Here is a 10,477-nt window from a genome sequence, read left to right as displayed (position 1 = left end):
TTTGCTGCGCTGAAGAGCACGTATCAGCACTCTTCTATCTTCCAGCACTATCCAGGTGATCTCCTGTCCCAGCTGAGCAAGAAATGGCATTGATCCTACAGCCTGTTTTCCTTCATTTCTTAGTAGGTTTCCTCTTGTCCCATAAGTTTCACATGAAATGTGGAGTTTTGAGATCTGATGCAGAACCTTGGTACACGAGTCCCTAGTATGGCCAAAGTCTATTTTACATAGTTGCTTTGAAAGGAAAAGGAAGAGGTCTAGATTTGCATTTTGCTGTTTTGCAGATGTCTATGAGGGATACTCAGCTAGAGCTACCACTAAGAAACACCTAGGAGGTCAGAGAGGCTCCTCCTCAGCACTCCCTTATAAACAAGGTACAAGTCTTGAGTCCAAAAGCATCAGGTTCCAGTCTCATCAGTGTGTGGAGGGAGGTGAGTCCCAACTGGTACTTGCCTATGGTGACACAGCGCCTGTGGAAAACCACATACTTCATGAATGTGCTCACTCTGTGTGGATTTTCTGTTGTCTGCTCTTTAGGGCAAATCTGCTCATTTTTCATGGAATATCTGTGTCTTCCCTTTCTTAATGTTATCTTATTCCTTAGACCCCCTCTGTGCTCTGGTCTGCAACTTCTTAAAGCCAAGGCTATGTCCAAATTTCTATTAATCACAAGCCTATGACAGTGAAGCAGACTGCTGCATTTAGGAGGATATTGCTTTGTAAACTGCACCGTGCTATTCACCATTGCCTGTAACAATGCACTCTTTGTTGGTTAATGGGGTCTAGAAAATAATGGTTAAATTTAAAGCACATCAAATTCTGAAGAATGTTTTAAGAGGAAAAAAAAAAAAAGAGAGAGAAAGCCAAGCAGTAGAAAAGCTGGGTTTTCTTAAGCTTTATCTCACTTCTCTTGGTAGGAGAATGAGAGATGTACTCACAAATATTTGAAGGATGACTTGAAGAGATAGTGCTGCCCTACAGGAACTCCTGGCATTAGAGGAGGCATATAATAAGACATAATGGGATGATATTAGGCAAGAAAGGTACCCAGATAAGGAGCCTTTCATCCTCGGAGTACATTCCAAATATTCATAAATGCAATAGCAATTGCAGACATTTCTGGGGGAGGGTTTCGACCACAGATCTACCAGGTACAGGCTGGCTAGATGGGGAGGGAAGGAGAAAAAGGAGGCTGAGCAGCACCCTTGCCCTGGCCAGCCCAGACTGTGTGCCATGGGGACCCTGCTGGAAGACCTGACCTCTGTGAAGCTGAGCTGACCCAAAGAACTATTACAAGTATCCACCTCAAGTATCACCTTTTCCACTGGTGAAAAAACCGTTTATGATAGGACCAGGAAGAGAGCTTGGCCCAGAGGTGTGCATGGGGCACTTGGCCCAGAGCCTAGGTGGCCCAGTGGGAGCCTGTCCCTGGTGCCACAGGCATGACAGGCCTGGCATGAGCTCTGGGCAGCACTGTGCTCAGGAGCCAGCATGCCAGGCAGGCCACGGGTGCCAGTTTGCATTCATTAGTTCGGCTGTAACCCCCTTAAGCGATGAGAGCAAATTACTGTCTCATTTCTAATGAAAGAGAGTATGGGAGAAGACGTGAGATACAGCAGGTGGTGGGGATGCAGAGGGGGTTGGTGCTGGTTTGCTTTGCTTCCTTTGGCTTTTTTTTGTTTTGATAAATAATTTGTATTCTCACAACGATTTTTTTTTTTTAAACGATTGAAAATGTATAAAAGGGTAGTATTGTGATGGGCAGAATCTGACTCCGCATCCACCATCACCCACGAGATGGAGCTCTCGGCTCAGGAGCCGGGAGGATTTCCTTTGTGTCAATGAAAAATGAAACGTTTTTTACTCTCACCCTTTTCTAATTTTTATCTTTTGCTAATGTAATGCAGATTGGGTTTATACATTATTTATGGCGCCCAGAACTGGTATAGGGAATGCTGTCACTCATTTTAATGATTTAGATATGTTTTTTATTATTATTATACAGTATAGACTTTGGAAAACCTTCATTTGGATCCCATTTAGAATACAGGAAGTTGCCCAAAGCTTGGATGTGAACCTTAATTTACTGAAATCCTTGTAAGGCTGAGAATATTTACTGCTGGCATTTATTGCTCCTGTGAGAGTCAGAGTGAGGGTGAATGGTGGGGGAGAGAAAGGGAGGAGAGGAAAGACAACCATAACTTCAGCCAAAAAAGCAAGGAACATATGTTGGAGTCGTGCTCGGCTGTGTGAGTGCAGCATCAGGGTAATCTGCCTCTGAGCTGCTCTGCCGGGACATGGAGGTGCCTCACTGCCTCAGAGATTCAGGAGAACTCCAACAGGACTCATCCTTTGAACAGCTGAGTCTGCTTTTCTAAAAGCTCTCTTTGTAAAAGTGGGTTTCACAAGCATTTAGGGCACTTGGCTTCATGCACTCCATAAAGGATTTGGCCTTTTTTCTGCTGCAGCAGAAGTCCCTTTGGACTTTCTACAGTGTGCTTGTAAAGACCATAGTGGTTTTAGCTGTGTGGAGTTGAAGTAGTCTCAGGGATGTCCAAGGGAGACCCAGCACAGGATCCCAGATAGCCCTGGCTGGAGCAAGGAGAGTGCTTCAAGCCTGCTCCCTGCCAGTGTTAGGGAGCTGGAGAAGGTGACCCAACAGAAAGGAGTAATGTAGGCAGGAAAAGATCTCTTACTTTTCCTCCTCTTTTCAGTTACTTTGTGCCTGCACAATAATAAGCAGCCTATACAAGATCTGGTTGTTAAAACTCGTAGAGGAAAATATTCCTAGGACAGCGGCTGTCTTTGCTCAGGCTACAAGTGCAGGTGATTCCATCAGTTTCCAGCCCTTCAGCAAATCACCGTTCTGCACGTCAGGAAAAAGAACAAATGCCCAAATAATTCCCACATTTTTTTTTTTTTTTTACTTTAAGGAAAAGCAGAGCAAAAGATTTAAAACAATATTATAGGTATATGCTTTATGCCCTCCTGCTCCTCCAGCCCCTGTTCATGTAGCTGCTTAACTTACCTTTCAACCATTCTCTCTGGTGGCTTGTTTGTCCTGTGCTACGACAGTTAAAATGGCTAATAAAGCAGCTGGAAGGAGGATGAATGAAAGGGACCATGCCAGCTATTACACCTATTGTGGAAAAAAAACAACAGTGAAACTTTGATATGTCTACATTGAAATTTCCTCAAAAACCTGTATATTATGGACCACAGATTTCTTAAATGGAAACCCTGTTTTGTGAATCTCTAAAGGAATGTAATATGTTTTCTGAAGAGCAGTTTCATTTAAGAGATTGCCTGTTTACATGAAATACCCACAACTGTTTGTTACTATTATTACTAAAACAGCTTTTGATGATATACTGTCATTATTTTGAATTTAGTTATGCTTCGTTAGTATTTATTACCAGCGCTGTGAAAGGATCAAGGCATTGCTCAACAAGGCGTACCAATGCGTGGTGAGAAGACAGTTTTTCTCTAGGAGCTCTCAGCCAGAGTATGGCCATGTAAGAAAGCAGGATGGGGTGAGCAACTGGGAGATGGAAAAAGCAGAGTCAGTCTGTGGAAGACTGTACCTCTCTTACAGGAGATATACTGCATGCAATTGTGGAGTGAGTCCCTGATACAAAAGATTATTGCTAAGTTTTCAAATAGAGCTCGGTTACAGAACATGATTGAAACAACAAGTACATAAAATTGGAAGATCTGTGTTCATGATGCACTATCTGGATGCTTACAGTATAATTATAATCATAGCACCAGATTGTCTGTCACATAAACACCTAACATCTCTCCAGTAAAAACCTTCTGGTATGCCTCGAAAGATATGTGGGTAGTTCAGGTATGCAGTGTCTACTCCTAGAGTTAGGAAAACTGAAATGAAGAGATTTGTAATGGCTCGTAGAACTGGAAGGTTACTGATCATTTTGTATTTCTCATTGTGTGAGAGGAAAGGCACCCATCTTGAACAAACTGCTAGACACTGTTGTTCATTTTTACATTAAGATGTCATTTCACATTAATTTAAAGGGCTGCACTGCAAAATGTGGCAGCATAGTTTAATTCTTTATAATCTCATAATGATTTCAATTTTGAGAAGATATTTAGGCATTGAAATAGATAAGGAGACTATGGAAATTTGATCATTGGGGCTGTTTAGAACAAACTGGACAAATATCTGTCAGGGATGACATTAGGTATAGTTGATTCTCCTTTGAGACAGGAGAGTAGATAAGATGACTTATTTACTCTGTTTTCTAGGATTTGTGTGAGACTATCTGTAGATGCTTAAATGCAGAAAATGCTCCATTTCACAAGAAAGAAAACCACCAACTGTGTTGAAATAAGGCTCAACTTAACCTGAACCTAAACAAGAAATTTGTAGGAATCGTATAATTGCCAAAAATAAAACATAAATTATATCTAAAATTCCAAAGGAGGTGAAATTTTAAGAAAATTCATAGAAGATAGCATGAGAAATGCTCAGAAATGGCATCCAAAGAACCTCAGCTCTGCTGTATAACAACATTACCAAATCTAATTATTCTAATGAAGGGTATTTTTGTGTTTCTAGTTCCAAATTCAAATGTTTGCCTAAAAATAGAAATGATTTTTTTCCCCCTCCTCTTTGTGCCATCATAGTGTTCCCATTAAGAATATAGCCAGCAGCTACTTTCGTTAAGAGGAGCCTGTGATCTCAGCTGCAGGAAGAACAATGGAAACATGCTGTTCTTCACAAAATGCCCCTGTGGATATAGGCTTCTTCTGCTCTGCTTTTTCATCATAAACTCTCTTCACACCAGCTCCACAAGCCTCAAAGCAGCCAGGGGAGAGTGAGGTCAGCCTAGATTTCTGGGTACCCCTGTCTCTCAGCGCAGACTGAGTACATGCTGGCAGGGCCTGCAGGTTGAGCTGTGGGGTGACTGGGCTGCTGTTCTGCATTGTTTTTGCCATGCTGGTGCCATAGTTTGGCTGACAGCCTGTAGACCAGATTTCTTGGCATCTTTCCTAGAAGAGCACTCATCCTGTATCTCATACCATATGCTACAAAGGTAGCTGGGACTGACGGACAGCATGAGTTTTGCATACTGTGGACACTGGGAGCTCAGCTGTAACCATCGTGTCTCCATAAATATGCCCTGAGAGATCCAAGTCAGGGAGTATGGTGCGTTATATTCTGCTCATATGATCACTTATTCAAGCAAAGTATCATACAGCATCATATTGGGACTTCACTTCCACTTAGGAGAATGCAACCATTTTGAAAGACAACCTTCCCACGCTCTCCATGAGATTATCTGCAGAACTTCTAAAAATAACAATATTTAAGTGGGGGAATGGTTGATAATCCTACAACACTGTCTTGAAGTGTAGGATGCAGACTTGCATAGTTTTAACTGCTTGAAGGGTGTAAGGAATCATCTATTTTACTAAGTTCACATAATCAGAGGAACAGAGTACAACTGTTATTCAAGACACCCTTTGAGATGAAAATTTCCTGCTAAACTGACTACTGTGGTTTATTTATAAAACCCTAAAAATGTATAAAAATGTATAAAAGCTGTTTTGTACTTTCTCTGTTCTCAAGGTGGTTATATTTGGCAAGGCCACGACCTTCTATGAACATTCATTTGAGGTCTTGATCGACTATTTGATGGATATGCTGAAGAAGAAGCAGGACCTTTGAGTTGACATCATTTTACTTCAGGGTATCAAATGTTAGAAAGACATTGTCTTGTTGGCTCCATTTGATGAATTCTCACAAGTGGGATTCAATCGAATGTGTAACAAGCAGTTACAGTGACCTGACTATTTATCTTGTCAATTGGAGTCCCTGGAAATACCTATCAAGCTGCCATTGACACTAGAGTATAACCAGCTCTGTATTAAACTGTCCAGCTGTGATGTGGAGACTGCAGCAATTATTCACTTAAGAAGCATAACACACAGTGCTGAGGATGTTTGAAAGATATGAGAGCCTGTATAGCTTTTCTGAAGGTGTCCCCACCTCAGATTTTCACAAGACTACTCAAAAAGATCATGCTTATATCAGCTATAGTGCAAATTAATGGAACATGCCCATAACTGGAGGGGTTTTATTCTTGATATTTTTATCAACTGCTTCACTCAATGTAGAAGGATGTAATCAGCCAAAGAAATTTCTAGATCTTTCCACCAAGACCCTTTGTTAGGCTTCTTTAGCACAGTCATGATGCCATTCAAGCGGTCTCCTACTGGTGCCTTGGTTTCCCTGATAGGGCTCTTTCAGTGTGCTGTTGAGTTGAGGCAACAGTGACACAAGGAGACCTTTCAGTCATTTATGCCAACTTCAGGCAGTGATACTTGCACCAGAAAAGATGCTAATATTGGGCACTCTTGACATGCAAAGTCTACCTCCTTCACTGTCAGATCTAGCAGACTCGTTTGGCGAAGACCAGCTGCAGAGGAGGATGGTGTCCAGCTACATGTCTGATGTAGCTCCACTTCAGAGTTAACTGAACTATTGACCCGATCCACTTTGGATCCTGTATAATTACCACAATTAGATAAAACAATAATTAGCAACTTATCTTAATTACAACCTATTTTTATAAAGTACAGCTTGTGCACAAGTTTTCAATTAATTTTTACTGTGTTGAGAGTTGAGAGAGTCTGTTGTTTTAAGATTATTCAGGACAAAGAACAGATGCTAAATTTCTTTTAAAGTGACCAGTTTAATTTTAGCACAAATTAACAGATTTGTTTATTAATGCTCAGAACGCTCATCTTGTTTTTAAAGGATGAGTTGCTAAGTTTGGAGATGTTCTCATTTTTCAGTACATAATAAAAATAGTGAATCTGTGCTTTAGAAGCAAGAGAGAAGTCTCCCTAAACTGTAGGGTTGTGACTGGGGGCCTCCAGAGCAGAACAAAGAACCTGATAGTTTTGTGGTGAGGTAGGAGAAATGAGCATTTTCAAAGACATTCTCAAAGGTGAGACTTTTTACAAAAGGTTTGCTGTGAATTTGACCTGCTGCATGGTGTCCCAGCAGTTGTACTTTGCCTCTTCTCCATCATACTTCCTCCAACAGTCAGCCTCACAAGTAGGAGGGTCTGCACATCCCTCTAGTGCCACACTTGAACCCTCCGTTACCTCCATGGATTGTTTTCTGCTTATCCTTTAAGTTCTCTGGTCATCACAAACTCATGCAAAATCCCAAGCTATGAAACCCTACTGCATTTTAGACACAAGAACCAGCTTTCAAAGGTCACCTATGTGTGTAGAAAATCTGAGCATAAAAAAATGCTGCCTATCAACACCTATCAAGAGTCCGTGATTCTTGGTATTCAGGGGAATTAATTGGCTGTGTGAAATTTGAGAATTATACGGGTTCACTGCTAGAACTAAGTCACAATTAGTGCCAAGTGCTTTTGCCACTAAAAAAGCCCCATGGATTAGGCTTCTCAGAATAAAGAAAGCCTGCTTCTGAACTTTTTGCCGCAGTTGGATACTCAGTCATAGAATAGTCTACATACTGCCAGTACATTTACAATGTAAACGCTTTCTTTTCAAGGTCAGGGTTTTAAAGCACTAGACTGCTATTGAAACTGCAGGGGCAGAGCCTGAACAATTCCACTGGTTTTCTAAAAATAAGGAGCTTTATGGCTAAACTGCAGGATGTATTTTAAAAGAAAGAATCTCAACGTTTTTCTTTTTACTGCTACTTGTATCCCATCTCTACCAATTTTTACTGCTTTACACAAAGGCACATCTATCGCAAGGCACAGCATAAAATCAACACTCTTCCATTCCAGCAGTTAAGCCCAGTCTTACAGTATTTGTGATGTGCCATAATATTCAAATGCATTAGCACAAAACCTGACCCACCAAGGGGAATATAACTTTACAGATAAAATGACAGGAAGGGAGAATGTCTACTTGGCTAATCCAAACTTCTTAGCTGCAACTACTATGTTGAATTTTACATTTTAAAATGTCATATTTTCATTTAAAATTAGCATTCTTGAAATACCTCATGAAATGAAGGCATGAATGAAGCCGTCGCTTCCTTCATTGTAAATGATTAATTCTAACCAATCAGGGCTTAGTATTACCAAACCCTTAGAGCTCACTTGTTTAGCTTTTGCATGCAAATGTTTATTGACCAAAGAGTGAAAATGGTTTTTGTTGTTATTGGGAAAGATTTGCAGTTAACTGTGCTAACTTAAAATATTGAGGACTAAGCCAGGTACACTGACAGGAAAACAGTGAGGTGTCAGCATACTTACAAGGTTACCGAAAAACTGTCCAGTGTGGCAAGTTCTGAGATCATATACCTGCTCATACCCATACTTTCCTCAAGGCTGTGACAAATGACCATGTGTTTTCAGATTTAGAGGGAGGACAGCTCACTGTGTACCTGGATATTCCTGCTCCAGGTTTCATATAATTCTATGATTCTATGATAGAATCACAGAATGGTAAGGTTGGAAGGGACCTTTAGAGATCATCCAGTCCAAATCCCCTGAAGAAGCAGGTCAACCTAGATCAGGTCACATAGGAACGTATCCAGACAGGTCTTGAAGACCTCCAAGGAAGGAGACTCCACAACCCCTCTGGGCAGCCTGTGCCACTGCTCCATCACCCTCACAGTGAAATAGTTTTTTCTTATATTTAAATAGAACTTTTTGTGTTCCAGCTTCATCTCATTACCCCTTGTCCTGTTGCTAGATACAACAGACTGGCTGACTGTTCTGCACAGCCTGGGTGCTAAGCACAGTCTAAGTGTAAAGCCACAAGAGTGAAAGTAAGTGCCGTTGGTCTTTCTTTCCTTGTCCTCACTGAGCAACAAGACTGAGGAAAAGCAAATGATGATGAAAACCAGCCTGTATGGATAATAGTGACTTATGTCTCCTTTTCTCCTGCAAGATTTTCTCTTTAGCTTTTAGTACCAGATTTAAAGGTGAAATACTTAACCTCTCTTTTATACACATGCAAAGATCTTGTTCTCCAATTCCAAGCAAGTCTCATACTCATGGTGTGTTATCTGTCATAAGCCAATGTGAGTAAAAGGATATTTTTTAACATAAAACCTCTTTTTTCCCCTAATTTGATAATTTAATATTACAGTGGATATATATATGTAGGTGCTGTGTGTAAACAGTTATTTTTTGCATGGTATCACACTTTTCATTAAAAATTTAGTTGAGCAAGTATGAAGAACTAAGCAAATTAAACAGCACTCTTTTGTTCCAAAATTTATAGTTCCAAATACGAAGATTTCCTACTCCATTTAATGCTAGCTTTTGTCCTGAATAACAACTATTTTCACATCAAAGTGTGTCAATTTAATTGTCCCAGTCTGAGTAAGTCTTAGCTGAATTTAGGTACTGGGCTATAAACCATTTTTCTTCTCTAAACGTCTTCAGTGGCACCTACATCTTTCAACTTTTTTTGAGGACAAGACTCAGTTGCTAGGAGTTTTAGGGTGCAAATTGTATCACAGAGTTGTATTTAGTGTGTTCAGATTTCATTCCTTCTTGAGCCAGGCACACAAAGAACAATTTTTTTCCATTCTTTAGCATATAGAAACTTACATATGGTTTACAATTACTGCTGCCCAGCACCAAAGCCAACATCTCAATCTGTGCAAAGAAGCAGGAGGAAAGCCAGTGGGTGGGCTCCGAGCATGCAGCAGAAGGAGGGGGAGGGAGTGAGCTGGGGAGAGATTGCATGCATATGTCCAGAGGAGTTAAGTAGTTAGAGAATCCACTAGGGAGATGAAGGACCAATACTTCTATGTGATCCAAGAAATTTGCTTAAACTCGGCTCCACTAGATCCCCCATGGCTAAGTTATTTGCTTACTCTGTTTTTTCCAAATGTCACTTCTTAGAGATATTCTATGATGAATAAATGAAAGATATCCCTTGGAACAGCAATAGTCTGTTCATGTTAATTAACCAGTATTCTATATGTTCTACTTCTTTTTGTTCCTGTGGTAACTATATGAAGTGGAACAGCACCAATGGGACAGGTGGAAAGTTTCATCCTAAACTGACCAAAGGGATGGAAAATGTTGGTTAAAGTTCTTGCTGTGAACGAGAGCAGAGCATGGTTCAGGATGTGTCTCACTCCTGAGGATCCTGCTGGAAGATCATACCTGATCACAGTGAGGTGCCAAAATCCAGGTGAGTCAGCCACTTGTCCTTTCCTCTGAACTGTGGTTGTATCTGGTAGAGCAGTTCTCTCTTCCACAAGTGCTCTCTGCTCCCCCAAGCTCCTAAATCAGGAATGGAGATGATGTTAGATGGCAATCATCTGAATAAGATATTTCAGTGACTAAGTTACTTTGAGGATTTATTCATGGCTTTTACTTAAATTCCTCTGAAAGTCAGCCCTTACAATTTTCAGTAGGAAAGGAATGTCTGGGTGTCATCTGTGTTATTACATTTGATGCCTCCATAGATTTTATAGTTTTGCAAAAACACG

The 10,477-nt window shown here is 40.6% G+C and overlaps 1 long non-coding RNA gene across 1 annotated transcript; it reads right to left on the bottom strand.

Annotated features, from left to right (window-relative positions):
- Window positions 1–389: 389 nt before the first annotated feature.
- LOC133625078 (uncharacterized) lies at window positions 390–10,237 on the bottom strand. Its single transcript, XR_009818368.1, has 3 exons — window positions 10,149–10,237; window positions 3,029–3,139; window positions 390–470 (listed from the first exon to the last, which is right to left on the bottom strand). It is a non-coding gene; the product is annotated as an uncharacterized LOC133625078 (long non-coding RNA).
- Window positions 10,238–10,477: the final 240 nt, after the last annotated feature.

The sequence above is a fragment of the Colius striatus genome, chromosome 3 (genome assembly GCF_028858725.1).
Source record: "Colius striatus isolate bColStr4 chromosome 3, bColStr4.1.hap1, whole genome shotgun sequence".
NCBI classification, from domain to species: domain Eukaryota; kingdom Metazoa; phylum Chordata; class Aves; order Coliiformes; family Coliidae; genus Colius; species Colius striatus.
Note: the sequence above shows the minus strand (reverse complement) of the source record. Positions and strands in the feature narration are given on the sequence as shown.